This window comes from Anastrepha ludens, chromosome 3, assembly GCF_028408465.1.
Source record: "Anastrepha ludens isolate Willacy chromosome 3, idAnaLude1.1, whole genome shotgun sequence".
NCBI classification, from domain to species: Eukaryota; Metazoa; Arthropoda; class Insecta; order Diptera; family Tephritidae; genus Anastrepha; species Anastrepha ludens.
This window is the reverse complement of record NC_071499.1, coordinates 87,022,426-87,048,057: the sequence shown is the minus strand read 5'-3', so window position 1 is coordinate 87,048,057 and position 25,632 is coordinate 87,022,426. Positions and strand designations below refer to the sequence as shown.

Below are 25,632 nucleotides of genomic sequence, written 5' to 3'. Positions count from 1 at the left end.
ATTGCAATTCCATTTACCTCCTCCTCTATATCCATACAAAATATATATCAAACAAATAAAATTAAAATTTTGTTTTGAAAATTGCAACCATTCCATCAATATTTTCTTATGACGTTGTCACGTTAAACTATCGTCAGTAACCGCTTTACAGACAACCTCTTTTATCTTTAGAATGCTTGTATCACAGAAAAGAGATAGCGTAAGCCAAAATATGAAATATTCCTGGAATCAATGATCTGATTCCTTAAAAAACCATGTCTATCCTCATGAATATATTTTAGAAGATATTTTTCTGTGCGTGAAATCATTTTTTTATGAATTCCTTCAAATAAAATCGCGAATAAACACATCAGCGCAATTGATTTGCTAAAAAAATATTTTATTTGCTTGTTAAGTATTTTAATTGTCACAAACTGTTATCGCTCACAGTGTTAAAATAACGTGTTGCTTGTTAAAAATCTGTAAGCTTATGAAATTGGCTCTACACAAGTACATTCAGAATAGTCGCTTTATAAACAAACATCGTAAATTAATAACAGAAAGCAAAATATTGGAAACATTGGGACAAAAGTGTTGCGCAAAACCAGAAAGCATTACTTTTTGCTTTTAAATAGTTCAAATGCATCAGTACAAATATATACCTATAATATATACACACATCTATACAAATGAACATATGTTAAAGTCCCCTGCAAGAATTATGATTGGTAACTTAGAAAGATAACGATTTTTTAATTAATAATTCTACTTGGAACAAACTTCTCAATATTAAAATCAAACAGTTTAGTATTAGGATTCAAAGCTGAGTAATTGGTAAGCAAATGATTTATTTTTTATTTATTTATTTATTTTTTATATATTTCCGTTTTGGATGTATGTATACCCAACTCGGTTTTTACACCGGGGATACGTTCCTGAAAAATAAGTACAAAAAAAAAAAACAAATCGTTAAAAAAGAACACGTGCGACACATGGTAATTGGGGAACATCAACATTTATAAAAGTTCGTGTAAGATGAAGAAACTCTAAATATTTTCCATAAAAATCTTGCAAAAGCAGTAATAGTGAAATCCTTATAACATAAGTATTTATAAAAAAAAATCATACAGTGAACGTTCAATCCACAAGTACGAATTGAAAAAAAAAATAATAATAATTTTGCAACTCTTCATCGCTATTTGATAACAAGTATGCACGTTTATACGGACTGGACCAAAAATGCTATCATCACTAGATACCACATGTCAGGGTTTTGTTTGGTTTTTTCGTTGTAACAAAGTCTTGTTATTAGCCACTGTTTTTTGCCTTATCGAGGCTGGGTTTTACTTTGTGAACACGTACCACCTGGAGGCCCTCAACAGAAGCTGAAATGAACTTTCTTCTTCTTATGTGGAACGAGCTGGGGTACATAGCTCAAAACCGTGTTGACTGGAGAAAAGGTGTAGTGGATGCCCTGTGCTGGAATAGGAGTTAAAAGAAAAAAAATATCTGATATCCGATATGTTTTAAATTTTTAAAAGGGCTGCCTTTAACTGAATGCCAAAGGAAAAGATTAAGAAACGCTGTCTTTCGAAAAATAGGTAGAATTATCCAAGCCACTATGATGATTCACAAAAATGGTACACTGATGGATCAAAAACACCTTATGGTGTAGGAGCAGGAGTAGTGGGGCCCAGAATCCACAAATCATTCACTCTCACCAGGGACACCACCATCTTCCAAGCGAAACTATACGCAATAATGGAAGCTGCAAACATCATGCAACGTAGAAACCACAAGAGAGTAAAGATCAAAATACTCTCGGACAGCCAGTCAGTTCTAAAAGTTTTAGATAGCTATACCTACAACTCAAAAACTCTCTTAGAATGCTACAAGGCACTCAATAACCTGGCATCCAAAAACAATGTCTCATTAATTTGGGTACCAGGACATGAGGGATATGACGGCAACGAAAAGGCAGACTTTCAAGCCAAAAAAGGGGCAGATGTAAACTTCATCGGACCTAGTCCCATGTTCGGATTCAACAAAAACAGCCTAAAACAAAAAGTAAAATACTGGACCAAAACTCTATTAAATCAGCATTGGAACAAAGTAGAGGGTCTTAGACACTCCAAAAAGTTCTTAAGTTTCAACGCTAAAAGAGCTAACATGGCCCGCACGTTAAACAAAAAGAGCATCCGCACTCTCACAGGCGCCCTCACGGGTCACTTCACCTGCAAAACACCTACATAAATTAGGCATAACTAACACCAGCACCTGCAGATTTTGCTGCGAAGATGAGGAGTCTATAGAACATCTCATCATCGAATGTCCGGGGTTGACGCATAGAAGGAAAAGGTTTTTAAACAAGTTCATGCTTACAGATGAAGACCTTCAATCACTCCCTCAGAAGGAGCTGGTACAATTCATAAGCATACTTAACAGTCAATAGACAGCATAGGGTGCACAATAGATCAATATGCTCGCAGTGCTAAAGCGTCATACCTTAACACTTTACTACCATTAACCATTAACCATTAACCATTAACCAAACCACTAATCAAAAAAATATGCACATACATGAATCCAATTTTGTTTTTGAATACTTTTTTGGTGAATAAAACAAATACTTTTGAGCTATTGTTCCCTCACGTGGAACGAAGTAAAGACAAGAGAGTCAATTTCAGCTTCCGTTGAGCGTTTCCTCGGTCAACTTGTTGAAAGTGGTTCCCGCGGCTGCCTAGCAACATTGCCATCATTTTTTCTAAGCGTGCGGTCTATCCTTGCCACTTTCTTTTTCAAATTTCAGTCGCCACGTCAAGCTGGTTAGCTTTGTTTAGCAGGTCTGAGTTGGATATTGTACGGGGCTAAAAAAGTCATAAAATACTGGGCATCATTTGACAAACGTTGGCAGTCGTCTCGTGATTTACGTAGCAACCTCTCTTTAGATCATCTGTTTATTTAAGCAATCGGTTTCTTTTTCAATAACTGTTGCAGTGGTAGTGGAGGCAGATTTGATTTAACGAACTTTGCAATTTGCGAATTTCAAAAGCCCTTGGGATACAACAACACTAGGTGGTTACCATTGATGTTGGACCGAGAAAATTCTTCAACTTTTAATGCGTCATTTTTGGGTTCTGTTGCGAATGGAGTCGGCTTGAAACTGTAGGTCCCTCCATTTGTGGAACAACATCAAGACGCACACCAGAAACACGAAGAGGAGCTCGGCCAAACACCTAAAAAGGATGGACGCGCCAATTATATATACATATTATATATATCATATATTATATATATTTACGTATATATATGATCCTTCAGGTGAAATATGATTGTTTTTACACACAGCTTGGAGGCAATGCTTCACTCTACTGAAGCACAAATTAAGGGCCAGAAAATTTAAAGTGATTCTACGAGTTACACTAAAGTTTCTTCTCGCCTGGAAGTAGGCAACAAGTTGACAAGTTTTTGTTTATCATTTCATTTGCCGATCAGATCGGTGCATTCCACAGAGGGCATATGAAATGGTAAATTGAAAGCATACTCTGGTTGCACTTTCTCTCTAAATGTCCTGGCTTGTCAGCTAAACGACGTCAATATCGAAGATTATTCCAGGCAGACTTTTACCTTAGTCGATGCATGCACTTCTAAATTACATTCGATATTCTGATGACCAGGAACACAAGTAAGAGAAATTAGCATGAACTGAAATACTGAAAGTAATTTCGTTTGGCATTTCCTCACTACCTAGGATTTCGTTACATAAGATGATATTGCTAGTAACGCCGACGGTTGTCAGAATAATTCGCTACTTTGCTGTCTTTAAGATAATGGAGCCTCTGTGAAGACATAGTACTTTCATTTGGAAGATGTTGGCGTGTTTTTCCTGAGTAACAGAGGGGCACCAAGTTCACAAATAAATATTATATCTAGTCCAAAACCGCAGTCCATCTTAAACTCGCCTATATAGAGAGAGCTTGCTTTCATATTGTTCTCTCCTATATTCTTTTCTAAATGGGAAACATATGTAGGTGAAAGTTCGTGCCATAATCTAGGATAATTTTCATATAGTCTCTGGCATTGTCTATAGTTACATGTTGTCGTCGTTCCATGCCCAAAGGGCTTAGTTTTCAAGCACTAGAATCCCTGAGTCTTACCGCCGAGCACGCTGCCACTTCTTTTAGAAGTAAATCATTAGAAGTTAAGTGCAGTATATTGTTTATTGCCTTTGTTGGCTAAGACGTTATTCAAGAAGTGAAAGCTTACTCAGCCTAACTAGTTATGAAGATTTCCTACAGGGTGCCTACATATGCAAGTACACGGAATTGTATAGTAACACACATACATATGTAGATATGTATGCAGAAAGATAAATTTATGTTAAATGTTAAGTGACAGGCAACAAATGTGTTTTACTAGCTATTTTATGATGGTTTGAAAATTTTCCGCCACTTGGTTTGTCGACATGAATGCACTTGTCTTGCTTTGGTGGCATTTAATTCTGTTTTATAAAAAATAACATAAAAAATATGCAAACAATAAATTATCTGCATACTATGGTATTCTCGCTGAATTGTAGAGCCTCCGGGTACGTCAGAAGGCATCTACATAACTTGGCTGGCGACATCCAGGACCGTACATGACAATCAAAGGTCCTCTCACTATACAGACAGGCTATAAATGATATTCATCGGGAGCCCCTTAACACCTTTATGGACCTTCGCACACCGAAAGTCGTTATCCGAGTCCAACCACCAACCTTTGCAGACGAAGAGTTTCAGCTGCCTTTGGCACATTTATGTTCCGGATATTGCAGTGAGTTACTCCCTCTGGGCCCACCTCATCGAAACAGAGTATTTTCCGAGCCTCCCGTTAGATGAGATCGACTATGACTACTGATGACTTCACTGCGATAACAAAGCCCCATAATTTTTTCATGACGAAGTGTCGTATTTTCAAGCAGACTTTGGCTTATAAGCGACCAATCGTTTTGTTAACAAAACCATTTACCCAAAAATGTGCAGAATCGCTGAAGTTTACTATGGAATTGAGGAATTGAATCCATATGTGTTCAAAAAATGTATTTTTAAGTCAATCTTACTGTTGCGGATGGCTTGGGTGATTCGCCACAGCTGCAATTACAGCCTCCATATTTTGATAAATTTTTTCACCAGAATTACAAAGTTTTTTATAGGAAATCTGGATGCAAATTTGCGAACTAAGCTAGGAATCGCGATATGGGAGAGAGGAGAGATATCTCTCCTCCCAACATCAAAAAATTTAATTAACAAGAAAGTCACCGTTCATTAAGTAGGAATAGTCATTACAAAACAATGTAAGAAGCTAATGATAATTTTTCTAATTGAACTTTATGCAGACAACAAATCTAGAAAGTTAACAAAATTCATAAATTTGTTATGATTTACTTGTCTTTTTCGGACGAATTACGTTAATGGAATAAAAGTTTTACTGTTATCTCGGCTGTTCAAGACAGTGAGATTTGCCAGTATTTGGAAAGGATAGACAATTTATAATTCAGATAAGTTCAATACATGGTAATTAGGTAAGTCAAACAGGCAGAATAAGAAGTCCTTAAGTATCGCCGTAAATAATAGGCGAATTTGTTTCAGTCTTATCAAATTGTATCAATAGCTTCCATATCTACTGAACGATAAGGGGGTCGATTACTTATCGAGAAATGTGAAGTATGTACAGTGGAAAGATGCGAAAGCAATAATTTGCAAAACACGCTAAGAGTTTTTTAAAATTAATGACTTTGTAATTTCATTAAAATCAAATAGCACATCGGGAAAATTGGGCGAACATGCAGAAGCACGCATTCTTACTCACAAATAAGATCGGCAAGGTGTATGAAAAACGTGTATTATATTTACAAGTTATAACTTAGTGCGACGGGGTCCGAAAGATGGCAATAGTTTACCATAGCAAACCAAACACAACTTGAAAACATGAAGTACAGCGCATTAGACAGTGCTAGTTTACTAGACTACAACTACTGAATCAGACAGTTTACAAACAGACATTCAACGACATTCAACGGGAGTCTCTTACCACCTTCCTAAGCTCCCGACTCCCGGATGTCGTCATGGGAGTCCAACCTCCAGGCATCGCAGACGAAAAGCTTCAGTTGCATCATGAAAATCGCGAATCATTGGCTCAACAATCGACCCCGACATACCAATATATGTCCATGAAAGTATTCCGCACGTTACTAATTCGCATGCCCTCTTAAATCCGCTCTTCCTCCATTTGGACCCAACTTGTCGAAAAGCATGCATGAAAACGAGGTAATCTCGCAATTATTAAATTAAATTCAGCTCAGGTTCATAAAAGGTTAAAAATGATTTCTCCCGGCCTTTATTGATTGGCGTTCAATGTAGGAGGAATTGTAGTTACTGGACTTCATAGATATGAAAAATTGCATTGGAACACAGTGTACACAGTCAGCCATTAACAACATGCATATTTGACAATTTGTATGTGAAGTGATTAATAATGTGTTAGGTGGTTGCTTCCAGTAATTAAAATTTTCAATAAATAAATTTTTAAATTTTTTGTTTTGGCTACTTAGCTCACGGTATACACTGTGCATTGGACAAACTTTCAAACCATGATAATTATCAATAATTTTTTCTGAAAGCAGTAAATGAGTAGCAGGTGACCCATATTGATTATCTCAATAAGCGTACACTGAAATTAAAACTCAGTATTTGTAATATTTGAAAAGCTTCAACTTTTTCATAGTAGCAAAAAGTTTAGACTAGATGCTTAATGATCTTAGGCCTTTTGATAATATTGTTGATGACATTTTGGCATATTTCCAGCTTAATTCCATCAGTGATGGTTAAAGTCTCGTCTTTTAGATCGAAATTTAATAAGAAATTTTTCTACACACACTTTCTGTAAAATCAAGTAATCCAACGACGTTCAACGACTTTTTATTTTCCCCGCAGCGCGAAATAGCATTCACTAATCAAAAGTAGATTTTCACAATTTATTTTCGTTGTTCGACCGTACAGTTCTCCATGACTAGGCCTCAACAAAGCATACAACTTTCTAACCATGACTGACATTTTCGATGGCTCGGCAAGTGACGTTTTGTAACTGCTGATACGTATTTTTTTAAACTGCTGCATACTCGTATTACCTAGTTGGCTTTGATAAACGTTAAACAGCGAAAAAACGGTGTAACGAGCTCTGTGTGAATGCATTCAAAAGCGCGCGATTTTACCTCACTTCTTCAGAATGGTTTAATTTTTCTTCTCATATCGAATGCGTTTGTGGTACCGGTACGAAATTATTCGCTACTTGAACTTGAACTACAAGGTGAAGTCCAAAATAAACAAGACTGGCGTCATAAAATTTTTTTTTGATGGCGCCATCTTTTTAATGAGTTAATGCGTTGGAAATTACATCCATAGCTGGCTTCCAGTGAAAGCTTGGTAACATTCGGTTCAGCGGAAGCGCAGTTATTGCGTCTAAAGTGTCAGTATGTTTGTGTTATCGGTACAAAAATGAGTTTCGAACAAAGAGCTAATATCAAATTTTGTTTTAAAATCGTTAAAATGTTTCCTGAAACATTTGAATTGATGAAAAAAGTTTATGGTGGTGATTGTCTATCTCGTGCCAGAGTTCAAGGGTGGTTCACACATTTCAGAGATGGTTGTGAGGGCATATGTACATGACAATGAACATACGAGCCGCCCAAAATAAGTAATCAGAGAAAACTCCATCGAAATTGTTCGTAAATTTGTCAAAAATGAACAGAAATCATAGTTGAAATTCATGGAATCGGAGTTGAATATCTCTAAAACATCGATGTATGGCATTTCAACTGATCATTTGAGTTAACTGAGGACCAAAAATTGCTAGAATTCAACATTCGAAAGACCTCATTAAAGAGACGAGAAAAGACGACAACTTCTTTTACCACACTGGTATTTCCAACATGAACCTGAAATTAAGCCTCAAAGTGCCGAATGAAAGGCTCCAGACGAGCCACCACCCAAAAAATCGCGTTTGGAGAAGTCAAAAATCAAGTCGATGCTCATTGGGTTTTAGGACTCTCAGGGAATTATCCACAAGGAGGTCATGCCAATGGACCAAACCGTCAATGCAATTTTCTATCTTGGCGTTTTAAAGCGTTTGTTGCATCGCATTCGTCGAATTCGCTCTGAATACCACGAAAGAGGAAGCTGGTGCTTATTGCATGATAATGCACCATCTCATCTATCCACTCTTGTGACTGATTTTTGACTAGGAATCGCAATTTAACCATCAATTACTCACCGTATTCTCCTGATATGGCTCCCTGTGACTTTTACCTATTTGGAAAATTGCATTTAGCCATTAAAGAAAAACGTTTTGCGTACGTAGAGGCATCAAAAAGGCTTGTACCGACATCCTGAAGGACATTCCGGTTAATGACCTGAAACACTCTTTCGAAAAGCTTTTACATAGATCGCGCAAAACAGTGTATCGAGGCCAGAGGGAACTCATTTCATTTCATTTATTGCCCAAAATCATTTTAACATAGGAGCTTACAAAGTTATGATAAAATTAGATTATTTAGCATTATCCTAACATACATTTGTATTTATCTAGGAGTTTAAAACTTATTTTTCTTTTGATTATACAATAGGTTATCATTATTATTTGGAATGTCTTTGGCATAATTTTAAAACTTATTTATATTCTCCCAAAAAGGGCTTAAAAAGGAGATAACGTATATTAAACTTCTATAATTTATTTGGCTATAAATTGATCAATGTTATAAACTAAATTTTCATCGTTGAAGTTGTAAGTATTGTATCGCCTATGATAATATAGGGTTATTCAATAAGTGCGCTTCAACTTTTTTCCGATAGGGAGGGCGAACGACGCAATATTTTTTATTTTTCGCTTGTCATTTGTAAACTTCATTAGTATACATTTCATCATGGAACGCTACACACTTGAGCAACGATTGCAAATCGTGCAAATTTTTTATGAAAATAATCGTTCTGTTGCTGCTAGCTTAAGAGCATTACGGCCATTTTACGGTCCATTTAACAAGCCGTCCCGTTTTGGGGTTATGTGAAGTCATTGGTCTACAGTAACAAGCCGGCATTCCCATGGCAGCCGGTTCTACGTTACCGGAATGACTCGGGTTTTTATTCCCGACCAAGGGCTGCCGCCCCAGTACACTAGCCCTGTCTAGTGTATCGTATATCACCCCACCCCTTACGTCACAGGAGCAAACTCCCGCAGCTAACCTGCTCCAAATACTTCTCCTCAGGGCTGGTGTCGAATCCAACCCTGGGCCAGAGGTATTCTACTGCTGCGTCTGCCACCAACGGCTCCACCCGAACTCCACCTCGGTTAGGTGCAATAAGTGCAACGGGTGGAGCCACCTTAAGACCTGCTCAGGCCTTAAGTCGCACAGGGAGTGGTCCACACGGTATGTGGCCACGTGTTGCTCCCGCCAACAGGCGTCTGATGCCTCCACGGCTACTACACCCCCTGATAGGCCGGCACTACCAACCGCCACCACAACCCACACCTCCACGGTGAGGAGCCTATCGGAGCAACACAACTCCCCTTTAACCCCTCCTATCCCTTCCTGCTCCAACCCCAGTGCGGGGACAAACCAGCAGCTCCTGGTCCCCCGTACAGTCTGTTCCGTGTGTCAGACCGTAATACCTCGGAATCTGGTATCAGTCCAGTGCAATTCCTGCAATGGCTGGTGCCATTTTCGGAGATGTTCCGGCCTGCGCACCACCCGTGAGTGGACAACTGCCTACGTTGCCCCCTGCTGCAGAGCTCTGCACCCACTACCTCCCCCGGAGGAGCGGCCGCCCACCACCATCAGGCCGCAACAACCACAGTGGATTGCACAGCAGGTCCAACGTAGACAACCCCACGCGTCCCTCACCCCCCGGATTACACTGACCTCACCGAGAAGCTTCAAGCTTCTCCAGTTTAACTGCAACGGACTTACGAGTAAGGTCGACGAGATAGTCGACTTTATGAACCGGCACAGTATCAAGATAGCTGCGGTCCAAGAAACAAAGTTGCACGCTAGGTCATCTCTGATCACCAGGGATGGCTATAACGTGCACAGACACGATCGCGAGCGAGACAACGGTGGTGGCCTAGCGTTTATAGTCCACCACACTGTGCAGTATCGTCTTATCGATGAAGGAATCGACCCCAGGGACAGCACCTTAGAATGTCAAGGCATAGCTGTCCGGTCAGGCGAATCCGAGCTCGAAATTTTTAATATATACATACCCCCTGTCACCTGCTGCCCGGCAGGATATCACCCTGATATAGGTGCGCTCATCAGAGGTGAAAACCGATTGGTTGTAGGTGACTTCAATGCGCATCACGATCTTTGGCATTCAAGCCTGCCAAATGATCGTAGGGGACAGCAATTGGCAGAGCAGATAGACGACTCGACATTCAGCACAGTGAACGACGACGCCCCCACCAGGGTAGTGGGCAATTGTAGCAGCTCGCCTGACCTAACAATAGCTAGCGCGGGTCTGATAAATAGCATAACGTGGCGACCTATGCTATCGCTTGCATCAGACCACCTGCCCATTATCGTCTCGATCGAGAGACCTGCCGATTTCGTTTCCGCGAATCACCGGTCCTATTTTAACTTTATAAAAGCTAATTGGGCCGGCTTCACGGAATTCACCGAGGACACCTTCGCCGCTCTTCCCATCCCCACTGATGTGCGCGTCGGCGAACGCGCATTCCGCAAGGTGCTCACAGCTGCTGCGGCTCGCTTCATCCCAGCTGGATGTTATAAGGACATCCGTCCCCACTTCCCAGCAGAAGCAGCCAGTTTAGCAAACGAGCGTGACCACCTACGCCAGGCCGATCCCGGGGATCCCCGCATAAGGGATCTCAATTTGGAGATCCGGCAACTGGTAAATCAACATAAGCGGACTAAATGGGTTGAGCACCTGAAGACTTGTAACCTCACCTCCGGAGTGAGTAAGCTCTGGTCCACCGTTAGGTCCTTGTCGAACCCGACGAAACACAACGACAAGGTGGCTATCACCTTCAACGGTTGTACTTCGTCGGACCCGAAGAGATGCGCGAGCTATTTTAGCCGGCTGTTTACACTGCATCCTCCGGGCGACAGAACCAAACGTCGTGTTACCAGAAGGCTGCACAAACTGACGAACGACAGTGCGCCACTTACTTTCTCCGGTGATGAGGTTCAGGGGGCCATCAACAAGTCGAAATCTTCGAAAGCCATTGGCCCTGACGGACTTAACGCGCTGATGCTGAAGCATCTGGGACCCCTGGGAGTAGGATACCTCACAAGGGTCTTCAATTTGTCTCTGGCCACTCTCATCATCCCTGACAAGTGGAAAGCAGGGAGAGTGGTCCCACTATTGAAACCTGGGAAACCCGCCAACCAAGGGGAGTCTTATCGGCCGATAACTCTCCTTTCCCCAGTAGTGAAGACACTTGAAGCCCTCCTACTCCCACTCTTCACGACCCACCTGGCCCCAGCCCCACATCAGCACGGATTCCGACGAGTGCACAGCACCACCACGGCACTCACCGCCATAAACGCCCAGATAAATCGCGGGCTTAACCAAAACCGCCCCTGCGAGAGGACTGTCCTAGTAGCGTTGGACCTAAAGAAGGCTTTCGATACAGTCAGCCATTCCACGCTACTAGATGATATTTATCAGTCGACACTCCCGCCAGGGCTGAAGAGGTGGTCCGCGAACTACCTGAGCGGTCGGCACTCGTCAGTGATTTTTCGAGATCAAATGTCAAAGCAGAGGAAGATTAAGCAAGGCGTACCGCAGGGTGGTGTCCTTTCACCCTTGCTTTTTAACTTCTACATCTCGAAGCTCCCCCAACCACCAGCGGGAGTTTCCCTGATCTCATACGCTGACGACTGCACGATAATGGCGTCGGGCAATGACATCGATGGCCTGTGTTCCAAAGTGAACAACTACCTCACCGACCTTTCTCGCTTTTTCACTGCGAGGAATCTCCAACTTTCCCCCACTAAGTCCACGGCGACCCTTTTCACCACCTGGACAAAGGAGGTCAAGCTGTCCCTTAAGGTAAAAGTCGACGACACACCAATTCCGACTGTGAATAACCCCAAAATTTTGGGTGTAACCTTTGACAGCTTGCTCTCCTTCTCTGCGCACACAACCGCAATTGCCACTAAAGTCCAAAATCGCAACAAGGTCCTCAAATCGCTGGCCGGCAGCACTTGGGGCAAGGACAAAGAACTGTTGCTTTCGACATTTAAGGCAATTGGCCGTCCGGTTCTAAACTATGCTGCGCCTGTCTGGTCGCCTGGCACTAGTGATTCGCAGTGGATAAAGCTTCAGACATGTCAGAATACCGCCATTCGGACAGCGACCGGGTGCCTCCTGATGTCACCCATACAACACCTGCACAACGAGGCACAAATGCTCCCAGTCGCGGAGCACAACAAACTGCTCAGCAAGCAGTTCCTGCTGGGGTGTTACCGCAGGTTTCACCCCTGCAGACACCTGCTTGAGCCTGAGCCGCCTCCCAGGCACGTCAGGAGACACCTCCTCGACTACGCTGGCGAACTCCAGGACAAAACTGACCGAGACCTACTGGACCGGACAGTATTCAGACAGTCAATAAACGACATTCACCGGGAGTCCGTTACCACCTTCATGAACTCCCGTCCCGTGAATGCCGTAATCGGAGTCCAACCACCACCCATTGCAGATGAAGAGCTCCAGCTTCCCCGTGAGACTCGTGTAACATTGGCACAATTACGTTCTGGATATTGTAGCAGGTTAAACTCCTACTTATCCAGAATTGACCCCGACATACCAAACACATGTCCGGCATGTGAAGGTACCCCGCACGACACTAACCACCTCTTCACATGCCCCCTTAATCAGACTCATCTAACCCCCCTCTCCCTCTGGACCCAACCCGTCGAAACAGCATGTTTCCTGGGCCTACCCCTAGATGAGCTAGACGAAGACGACAGATGATATACCCACACTGACAGGGCTAACTATGCTGTTAAAACAACAACAACAAGTAACAAGCCGGCGACGATTTGTGAGCTCAGAGCCAATATTGAACGCGAAATTGCTGAAATTTCGGCCGATTTATGCAAAAGAGTGGTCGAAAATTGGGTTCAACGATTGGACTTCGTAAAACGTGCACGCGGTGGTCATGCAAAAGAAATCGAATTTCATACTTAAATGTATATGTTCAAACTCGATAATAAAAAAAAATTAGTTAAAAAAGTCAAACCGTTTGTGTTTTATTCAAAAAAGTTCAAAAGTTGAAGCGCTCTTACTGAAAACCCCTATATATTGCTTTAATATTTTTATGTAACATGTTATTATTTTTTAGTATTTTTAAATATATTGGTGATAAATGTTTTTCTGTTAGAGGTAATGATATTTCCCTTGCCTTTGACAGATATTTGTTTATCAGTTCATTTTCTATGAATGTCAGTTTATCAACAAATCTTACTGACTATTTCATTAAGAAAAAGTCTATGCGTGATATTTTACATTTTTCATATAAACTTTTCCGAAAAGTACCACTTCTGTAAGGTTGGCGGTTAAGACCGCTACAAATTCTTAAAACATATCGTTCAAATCGTCTGAGTCTCTCCATTTGGCTCGACGAAATGTTGAACCATATCGGATGAGCATAAGATATGATTGGTCTAATTATTTGTTTGTAAATATTTATTTTAATACAGTTCGATAGTCCACCCTGCCTTCTTAATAAATTACAATAGCTAAAGAACATTTTTTTGCTTTTGTCAAAATGAAATCTATATGTCTTACAAAGGTGAATTTGCTATCCAAAATTATGCCCAAGTATTTGATTTGTTCTTTGTATTTTATGTTGAACTCATTTATTTTAATTTGAGGCTCATATTTACGAGCATTTGGATATAAGTTTTTACGTATTCCTTTAACAATAGTTGTTTCGCTTTTATTGAAGTTTAGTTTTGGCTTCCATTTGTGAAAGTATGTATTCAATTCATTTAGATATGAGTTAACGGCTTCATTAGCTTTGGTTATGCGTTGGTGAGATCCCCATATAATTATATCATCTGCGTATATGAGCACTTTAATATCGCAATTATTAATTTCGGAACTTAATGGTGGGTCAGGGAAATCAGCTAAGAAGATGTTATAGAGAATTGGCCCCAACAAAGAACCTTGTGGCACACCTGAGCTAACGTCTCTTGTCAAAGAATTAAATATACCCTCATTAACATAAAATGATGGCCCTTTTAAATAACTATACAACATTATGCAAAGATTTTTTTCGAAGTTGAACTTTCTGTACATTTTAAATAAGATTCCTTCCACCCAAGCAGTATCGAATGCTTTTTCCAAATCTAGGCTGACTAATATCGTCGCCTGTCGTCTATTTAAATTACTAAAAATAAAATCAGAGAGTAAAGTTAGTGCGTGGCATGTTGAATGATATGGCCGGAACCCAAATTGATAGTCTTTTAAGACATGTTGCTCTTCAATATATTGTTTTATTTTTTCAAGCAAAAAATCTTCTAATAATTTACTAATATTTGAAAGAAGAGATATTAGGCGGTAATTAACAAGAGAACTAAGGTTAGTGTTTGGTTTCGGAATGCATTTTATTTTTGCTGTTTTCCATTCCAGTGGGAAATAGCCTATATTAAGTGAGTGATACCGTCTTCCCCACAGCTCTTTTTATTATTTTTTAATCGTAAGATTATGTCAATTTTCTCCGCGCTTATAAAAGTGTATTGATATTCAACTGTAGTTTGTTCACCATCAGCTGTTATGCTGTTCGTAAAATGTACAATTGGCTCAGCTGTGTTAGCTAATTCTAACACACTACTTTCAACATGAGCTGTAAAATTTGTATCTCCGAGTTGCTGGTTCTGGCGATGTATTTGTTCAAACTTATAGGCTAATGCATTTATTTTATGTAAGTTTTCTATTTTGAATAAATAATCTCGAAGTTATCAGAACAAAGCTCCTGTAGTGTATTTTAGCTCAGTCTTGTTTATTTTGGACTTCACCTTGTATTACTTAAATTACTCTTTATCTGAAAACTAATGCAAACTTTTGCTTCCAATGGAGTATTTTGTAAGTGTCACATACTAATCACTCACGTGTGTACATACTCGTATACATTATACAAATTTTTATAGCAATGAATGATTTATTTTACTTGGTTACTAAAAAAATTGTATCGCATACGTGTTTTCGTTATGTAAAACTGCTAAGTGCGGAGACTGTTCAGCGTACCAAAACAAAAAAAAAAAACACGAAGAGCCGCAAAAGCATTGGAAGAGTGAAGATATTAGTTACGCAATTACAATAAATGGAGAGGGACTTGGCTTCACTTGGAGTGTCCAATTGGCGCCGGTTAGCACGAGAAAGAAACGACTGGCGCGCTTTGTTAATCTCGGCCAAAATCGCGTAAGCGGTTATCGCGCCAATTAAGAAGAAGAATTACAATAAATGCTGCAGGCCCTATTACGCAAAAATTCGTATTCCCTTGCATTCGATTTACGTGAAGACGTCCTAGAATACGATTCGAGGTTAATTTAATTTAATCAAAGAGCTATCCAACTGAAGCTGTGTGGTCGTGGGACAACCGGACGGTTGGAGCTTTGGTTAAACCAAACAAATTTTTTTGTCTAATATAAAACTTTTGGAGCTATATTTCTAGAAAATAATGGTGTGTAAAATTTCCTGCAAAAAATTATGGATATAGAATTTATGTAGCAGTTTATTTGAAAAAAGGAACTGCAATTTATGTGAAAAAAAAATATTTTTCAAATGCAAGATTCACTTCCAGATAAAATATTTAAATAAAAGCAAGAGAAAGGAATGACATACATACATATGTATTTCAGAAAAAATATAAAAATTGTTATGTACTTGAATCAATTAGTTTTTTTTTAATAAAAATTGGAATTTGTTCTTGTTTTTTAAATTAATTTATATTTAAATTAAATTTGAAATTAATTTGAACAAAATAATTACTAAGTAAATTCTTTGGTACTTTTGGTATATCTGTTTCATATATGTAATATAGTTAATTGTAGTAAGCCACTAACACATACACATTGGTGTATATACGAATTGCCAAATGTGTATATTGCCATAAATGATGGAATACTATGATGCGCCTTCCCGAGGCCGTGACGTCAATACAGGAATTAAATAAACGAAAAAAGAGGAAGAATAAGCGAAAGTGAGTGGAATAAAGAATACATCGTGCACACATATATTTACATATGCAGATATCTACACAAAAAAGGTTTGTTTATTTTCTCACTGATGCCAGTTAGTTGCCCAAGGGCCTTCGCATACGGGGCGATGTAGTGCCGATGACGAGACGCATGCTTGTCCGCACACAATGCTACCCGCTATCGCCAAAGTACGAGTTGTCAATATATAAAGCGAAAGAGAAATTTATTTTATCGTCTCCATCTGGGGAGAAATAAAAGAAAAAGGGGGCACTGGGTGCATTTTTCACTTTAGGAATAACTCAAACAGCAAATAGTTCATTGCCACGAGGGAGTGACCAGAGGATGATTACACATTTCAAACATTTTACGGGATGTCTGAAAAAGATTTTAAGGGGTTTGTAGAAATTGTGAAGCCTGCTATTAAAAAGCAAAATACAAACATGGGCGAATGCATTAGCCAGGAGGAGAGGATTATGATTACGCTGAGGCAAGTATCATTCTTTTTGAGATTTTGGTGTCGTAGTCGGAGTATATGAAGGTGTGGATTTCTCAGTCATACTCCATAGGCAAACTTTAACAAAAGTTATCCCTCACCATTTTTACTCCTCTATAGAACACTGAGGAAACTTTTTACAAAAGCATTACTATCTGTAGATAATTATTAAGAATATTTTTGTAAATTATATTACAAAAGAAAGTTCATAGAATATTGTTTAGTCGTAGATAAAAACCTTTTAGACATTTTAAATAAGATTTTGAATGCCAAATGCAAAAAATTACATCAACAAACTACAAATGTACAGGATATTTGCTTTACGATCATTTTGTTGCATACGCTGGTTCCTTCGGCAAAGTTTCTTATTTTGATCCCTAGAATATGATTTTCACAGAGCAATGGGCGATTTTTTTGCCTCCCCACAAATCGACCCGGCCTAATATATATATATATATTTATTTTTATGAAATAAATATTGTTTTTAATTATAGTGAGCCTAAGAACAGTTATTTTGCATGACGCAGACTGGCATGATTTACTTTTGTTCGAAACCTACATCAAAAGGATATACGACAGACGATGAAATTGTCTTCATTCACGTAATACTTTATAACTTCTACAATTTTTCGTCGATTCAGACAAACTTAGGCTTAAAATGTAGGTGACAAAATTGTCTTTCAGAAAACCTATCTTATGTCGATACAAAAAAATTGTTTGTTCCAGAAAAATGTTAATAAACTTTCATAATTTAGTAAAAAACGTCAAAAACGCCGTTTTTTTAACTTTCAACAGCTGTTTTACAAAAACTACGACTTCCATTGACACGAATTATATACAGTAGATTCTGTTTTTATGCGGTTTTTAAAACAATTGAAAGATGCATGTCGACCTATCGGGAATTGTAAATATAAACAAGATTCTAAGCCAGCTGCAAAAACTCATCACAGATTCTATTTCTGACGACGTAAATTTATTTTTCGATTCTGACGTTTCTTTAATAAAGATATAATTTTCAAAAATACAATATTTTGTTTATGCGATTTTATTTAATTATTTCAGATTCATGCGGTCTATGGAACGTATCTATAGTTATAATATGGGACTAGTACCCTTTTTTATGCGATTTTATTACATGCCGATAGCCTTCTAGCTTTTTCACCATCTTTTTTGACGACAACCATGTACTTATTTCGTCGCTTACTGCCGCGATCGAAAGCTTTTTCTTTCTCATATGTACGACAGAGTAGTTTTTCCATTATTGGGTACTGTGAAGGGCTCATATCCTTTCCCTTCCTTTCAATGCAGATGTAGCGTTTTCATTTATTTTTGAAGTGACACTTCTTAGGCGTCGATAGACGAGCGAGAATGGAGAGTAAAATTTCAAGGTCATGCAACGTTTTGGGCATTTTCCTTTCGCGAGAGAGAAAAAAGATATAACGTAGAGGAAAAGGAGAGAGAGAGCTATACCTTATATATATTTTATGATGAGTTTTTGTTGTACAGTACAATAGTTGAAACTGTTAGGCCCCGTCACGACTATTTCAGACTGTTCAGCACTGTGGCAACTATTTAGAATGATGGCCGCTACGGCTGCGCCTATGAATGCATTTTGTTCTTGTAGTCGCTAGGCATAGAATTTTAGCTTTGGACGACATATGCATTTAGAGGAATAAAGTGAGTGCCCTGTGTGTGCGGTTATATGTAGGCGTATATGTGTATATTAATAAGCATTGTTTTGCTGGAAGTTCAGAATACAAATATATACGTACATAGGCTAGGGCATCAAGTGTGCGTACGCACATACAAATATGTACATGCATATGCAAAAGATAATTGTTTTAGCATTTGTTAGGCAGGAATTCGAACATTAGGATATTTACTCCATAATTATTGCATGAAATATGATAAGGCGATGCTCGTGAGGTAGGTCATGGTTGCTGCAGTGCATACATATGCGTGCAACACCATATTTAACAAAATATATGCAAACACGTTTCTTTGAAGTTTTCTTTTATTTATTTTAAGTTTTATACCATCTAGAAAATGCATACATATATTATTCCCTGTAGTAAAATGTAAATTGAAAAAAAATTAGATCTTGGCTCTTACTATGTAACACTATAAGAATTGAAGATGCAATTGAACTTTTGCACAAACATAACTAACATAATATACATAGGTATGTATATATTGAGCAACACTTACTTGGATGTTCTATGAATTCTCGTCTAAAATTATTTTTGTAAATTTTGTCTATTTGTAAAATATTATCTGCAAATATTGTGAATTTATTTAGATATATATTCTTTCTCTCTATCTCCCTCATTCTCTCTTGGGTCTCTCCCTCTTTCTTTGCCTGTCTTGAAAGTTTCACTTCTGTTATTTGTACTACGCTACACGCACTTTTAATTTCACATATTGTAGACCTTGTCACACCATATTTATTAACCCGATTAGATTGACAATATCAGTCACCAATCCCAATGACAATTCAAATCCTCGAGCTAATAATTTATTATACAACAATTTTGCTTCGCATAGATTAAAAAAAATGCAGGTGTAAAATGTATAAAGTTTATTGTTAAACAAAGTTTAGAATTATGTAATGAGTTTTACTGGGAATTCTTACTCAATGTCAATTTCTTTTTTTTAAATTGTAACTAGAAGCAATACTGAATGTTATCTTTAAATGACAGATTGTATGTAATAAATGGAGTTAAAAAATGGATTTACTTTGAAATTGCGACAACTGATTTTGGGGATAAAAGTGGTACCGTTAAAGCTGAAGTCCTCTTTCCTACAAAAATACACAATAATAGTTGCTGGATTGCTTTAGTTTTTGAGTTATTTGAAGTTAAAATTTTTAAATTGGTTAACCACACAACGAAATTTTCCTATGAAGGTAAGCTCTGATCTCAATTGGTTTACTTTCACAAACATTTTATAACATTTAAAACTGTAACAATTTTATTATTTTAATCAATATTTATAAAAAAACATCATACTAAAATATAATTTTAAACAGCTTCAATTGTTTAAATTTGGCAGTGAACAAAAGCGTTGCCAGATATAAATGGATATATTTGGAGGCGGTAACATGTTTACCCCAAAAAATCAATTGCCTTCATTTCAAAGCTTCCCCGTTCAATAAGTAACACTTGCACAATTTCGTGAGTGTACGAGGGGTGCCTTTTATATGTCGGGATTAGAGAACAAAAACAAATTTTAATCATCGAAAATCACTTTATTGTTTTTCAAAATATTCTCCATGAAGATCTATACACTTTTGCATGCGTTTGAACCAATTGTCGAAGCACTTTTGCCACTCTGAATGAGGTACCTCCAAAACATGCATTCTGAATGCCGCAACCGCTTCTTCAGGTGTCGAAAAACGTTGACCTCTCAGTTTGTTTTTTACGTACGGGTATACAAAGAAGTCATTCGGTGCCAAGTCACGACTATACGGCGAATGACCCATTAATTCGATGTTTTGGGTGCTCCAAAATGCAGTTGTTTGAGCCGATGTGTGAGAACTCGCATTGTCCTGGTGAAGAGTGATCCGTCTTTGGCGATTAGTTTTCCTAATTTCTTGGAAGACAACTGGCAAACAAATGGTAGTGTACCACTCAGAATTTACTGTTCTGCGTTGTTCTAGTCGTACGGTTGCGACATGTCCAGTTTTTCCGAAAAAACAGGCGACCATTTGCTTGGAAGTGCTTCGTGCGCGAACAACTTTTGTTGGATTTGGCTCATCTTGAAACACCCATACAGTCGACTGCTGTTTACTTTCGAGCTCAAACGCGTAAATCCATGATTCATCACCGGTCACGATGTTATAGACGTGTTTCGAAGCCCCGCGATCATATTTTTTGAGCATTTCCTCCGATCAATCGACACGAGCCTTTTTTAGAGCGATTGACAAATTGTGTGGAATCCAACGCGAACAAATTTTTTTGACAGTCAAATATTTATGCAATATTGAATGTATGCTGGTGCCACTAATGCCTACGATTGTCTCAATCTCACGATAGGTCACATGACGATCTTGCAATATCAGTTGGCGCACAGCATCAATGGTTTTCGGAACAACAACTGATTTTGGACGACCTTCACGAAATTCGCTTGGAATGAACTACGACCACGATTGAATTCACCATACCATCGATAAACACTGATCCTTGATGGAGCTTCATCGCCAAAAAATGAATTAAGTTCATCCATGCAATGTTGCTGAGTTAATCCACGTCGAAAGTTGTAAAAAATAATCGCACGAAAATGTTCACGATTTAATTCCATTTTTGGACCGAGATGAATCTTTTAAGTTACTGTAAACACCACAAATAGCGCTGGTATTTCAAAACGTTCTGAGTACGTAAAAGCCAGAAAATGTCAAACTTTGCGATACAGCTGTCAGTTGCCAGATTGCAACACCAGGGTTGCCAAATCCCGATATATAAAAGGCACCCCTCGTAACAGATTATTTGACTTTTCGCTTAGAATTAAAAATTTACCGTTTTTATGCATGATTAAGAATTTTTCATGCTTGAAATTCTTTAAAAATTAAAAACCAAATATCTTAGACATCCTTTGTACAAAGTTCTGAGTAGATGATAGCGGATTACAATTTTTGACTTATAGGGCCGTTTATATGTTGCGATGCTAATATTATTGTGTGTATTATTGCATTTATTCACAAGCGAATTTTAAATTTATTTCATGTGTGTAATTAATTCAAAAATGTTCCGAAAGATAGTCCCATAAGTTCACCTTGATTAAAAAAAAATAGGTTTTTTTTAACAGAGGGTGTATAAATTGTATACAACTACAATTATTAATCCATTAATTAAAAATAACTAAATAAACGTATAGTACCTGCTAATCTGCAATGTAATTAGCATGCGGATGCTGAATAGGCTTGAGCGTGACTTTCATTCGGTTGTCTCGAGGTTGAAGCCCATAGAGGCATAAAACATCAAATGATAGAAAAAAAGTTGTTTCTAATAGCCGGTGGCGGCTGTCGTGGCCGAATGGGTTGGTGCGTGACTACCATTCGGAGTTCAGAGAGAACGTGCAAGTTCAAATCTCGGTAGAAGATCAAAATAAAGAAAAAGTTGTTTCTAATAGCGGTCGCCCCTCGGCAGGCAATAGCAAACCTCCGAGTGTATTTCTGCCATGAAATAGCGTCTCATAAAAAAATATCTCCCGCTCGGAGTCGGCTTAAAACTGTAGGTTCCTCCATTTGTGGTCCAACATCAAGACGCACACCAAAAATAGGAGGAGGGTGTTAATGTATATATGGGTGTTAATATTTTATATTTTCTTTATCATTTTTACCTGCTTCAGCTGCTTCCAGTTTGTGGTAGAAGTATTCGAATTAATTTGCTGCAGAAATAACTGGTATTGTATGCAGAAGAAGTATCTGCGTTGTTCGAACAAAAATACTTTGCACAAATTATTTTATTTAATTGTAGATATTTTTATTTTTACATATTTCTTATCACTTCACTGCATTCACACAACCACAAACTAATGCCAATACTATTTCTAATATTTTGTTTTAGTGAACGATTTTTAATATTTCAATGCATCTACACTGCCGCCAGTCAATCGAATTTGTATATATGCATTACAATAGTTTGTAAGTGACATTTACTCATAGTAGCGAGTGTTGGTGTTACTATTTGGCGAATGCACATGAAGTCACGGATGCAATTCGTTTCGCCGCGACTGCTGGTGTTGAAATGTTTTAAATTTGGCATGAAGTTTTTTTTCGTTTGTAATTTTAGTATAAATGTTGAATATTCGAAAGGCAGCAAATCACATTTACACATGCACACACACATCCGAATCAATTTTGTGCATTGTCGAATTTGTGACGACAATCTTTCGGCAATGCAATCGCACTCGTAGCAGCATCGTTTTCACGTTCACATTCAGTCAGGTTCAAGTTCAGACAGGTCAATGGTGCACTTTCAAGTTCACAACATTCTTAGATAAATGGGCATCCTGCATGTGTACGTATGTACGTATGTACGTATGTACATATGTATTTATGTATGCACATATATGCGTACTTAGTAAGCACTTACCATCTCTTTGCACGGTTTCATTCACTAATAATTTTCATTCACCCAATCAAAGACTTTTGGCTGCCACCACCTAAATGTTTAGGTGGACAATTTTATTATGCAAACTTTGCCGCACATGTTATAATTAGGTAAGATTGGGGTATTTATTGCTTTTGTTGCTTATGCTTCTGGTGCTTATGCTTCCTTACCCAAATAATAAAGTAAATATACTTTTAGCACTGCTCAGCGGTATTATGCCGATGTTTCCATTGATTTATTATTTTTTTCTTTTACACCAAAACGTTCATATCTGAGATAACTAGTAATTGATTTTACACAATATTGCGCCTACAACAATTACGCGCCACTCAAACCTAACGGCTGTTTTGTTATGTTAGCACCACTCACGCAACAAACAGTTAACACTGACAGTTATTTATTTCATTTCTTTGTTTGCTAATGATTAGGGGCCACTGCTGTTGTAGCAGAAGCTTTTTATGACCTTATTGGTCGGGTTCTGCTCGCAAACTGAAATTTTCCGATTTAAATATAGAATTCACATTTTTTTTTTACATTTCACCACTTTTGTTAACAGCGTCGCAAGAAACTCTTGTGAGAGTTTCCAAAGCGGATGCAGCTTGCCGGACGCTGTCGTTTCATGCTCGGCCAATACAATTCACAATCGTGTTGCTGGCAGACAATCGTTTTACTCAATAAACTTTTGAATAAAAAAACAAAAATCTACTGGAAACTTTCGCTGTCCTCTCACAAAGTTTGTTTTTGCTTTTTATAATATAAGTATTAAATTTAAAAAAATTTTGTAAACCTAAATATATATAATTAAATTTGACAAACATTTGCATTTTCTACATACATATGTACTTCACACTCTTTCAATATGTGTTTATGTGCGTACATTTGTATATATGTACACTTCGAAAACCACCCACTGAGAGTAATGAGCAAATATCAGTAAGAGTCAAAATCACGCAATTCTTTTGAGTTTTCGATCTGGGAGCCGACAATCGCTGCATGAAATCGACTGAAAGGCCGCGTAGCTATGACACTACATACTTTAATATGAACATATATATAAAAAAAAATTGTTATAATTGTTGTTGTTGTTTATTATCATTTCCTCATATATGTTCGTGTACTAAACAGAAAGAGAGGTGTTAAAAAAGAGAACTTTGAGTGCTTCACCTCGCGTGATGTTTGCGCAGCAGTTGTACCAGATGAAAAAGTAAATAAAACATTACTCTGTTATGTTGGCAGCGTAACATAAAACGCGTTTCGAATTCGAATGAATATTGTACATATTCTGAGAATTTGCCACCCCCCTCTCCATAAGTTTCCCACTTCCTATGTTATGCCAGATATTTTTTAAATAATCTATTCCAGTGTATGAAGAGAAAGATAGAGCGAATTATAATAATTTGTATTCGATCAAGTCGCTGGTATTGAACTCAAAAATGAAATCGGATATATGCTCGAAAATAATTCTACAATATTTGCACGCAGTTCGGTGCATTGATCAAAGTTGGTAATATTCAATATATCTACCGTTAACGGCAATAACCTGAAGCGCCTACATTCGCAAGTCACGATTTTTATGTAAATTATGATTATGTGTGTTAATATACACTACTAATTAGGGGGACTGTAGTAGCGGCTCGGGGGTATCTATATATATGCGGCAAATTCTCTTAGTGCACCAATGACGTTCGTCCAGGGTTTAAGATCTGTTTCCCGGACATGAATATACATATCAGCAGTAATTATGGGCCTCCAAAGAAATATAAGTAAGGAGGCATGTAACACATAATATTTTGTATAACAAAACCCATATAAATCCAAGTTCCACACTCTGTACAAAATTCACAAAAAATAGCAAATTGAATTTCCAATCCTAAAAAGTTCCTACCACGAAGTTCCCAGCCACTGTTAGGTATTAGGTTTTGTGCGCCACAAAGTTCTTCCTTCAAGGATTTCAAGTGAATTCTGCTGCATATATCGAAGTTCTAGAAACAATAGTGAAACCCTGGGTTGATAGTGTACGCGGTGACTGTACACACATCTTTCAGCAAGAATCTACTCCTTCACACCCACCCATGATGACATAAAATTTGATGGCAGAAAATTTCCATGACCACATAACACCGAACTTATGGCCGCCTAACTCCCCAGACCTTAGTGCCCTGTATTACTAAGTATGAGGCGTAGTGGAGCATGAAACAAGTAAGCATCCTCATAACACCATTTCTTCTCTGATGGCGGCAACTAATACCGTTATGGTCAATATACATAAGGATCACTTGCTTCGGGCATGCAATTGTTTCCCGTCCCAAATTGAGGAGGTTATTGCAGCTAATGGAAATTTTATTGAATGATTTTTTAGATATATTATAAGTTAATGTTGTGTAAAAAGTTTGTGTCGTGCAAATTTTATTCAAAATATTCTCAAATACCTCATGGATACGGACATATATACATATATATGTGGGAATGGTGTAATCTCTAGCCCCACTTTCGTGTCTTGGCAACCTTGATTAGCAACATCGGAAATCGGGAGAAGGTTTTTTCGGGTTTGTTTCAAGAGACAGTGGTTAACTCCTGATTGCAGCGGTTACTTTCCATAGGACAGATTTGACATTCGTGTTAAACATGCGCAATTTGATATGAAGCCTGCCACAAAGGCGCGGGGATGTTAAGAGATGAAATAGCTTTACTACTCCTACTCTCGACATAAATCTCAGGGCCGCCTTCGGGGATGACGATGCAGCCAAGGTAGAGAAATTTCTCTACGCTTTCGTACTGTTGTGCGTCCACTG

The 25,632-nt window shown here is 38.3% G+C and overlaps 1 protein-coding gene across 4 annotated transcripts in view; it reads right to left on the bottom strand.

The window, feature by feature from the left end:
- LOC128858386 (uncharacterized) overlaps window positions 1–23,394 on the bottom strand; it is a 46,717-nt gene extending 23,323 nt beyond the window's left edge. Inside the window, exon 1 of one of the 4 annotated variants that reach the window (XM_054094619.1) lies at window positions 22,823–23,394. The gene's annotated coding sequence lies outside the window, so the exon portion shown is untranslated. Of the gene's footprint in view, window positions 1–6,051; window positions 6,185–22,067 lie in introns of those variants that run through there. The other 3 variants (XM_054094620.1, XM_054094618.1, XM_054094621.1) reach the window with 3 other exon arrangements.
- Between the last annotated feature and the right edge of the window lie 2,238 nt (window positions 23,395–25,632).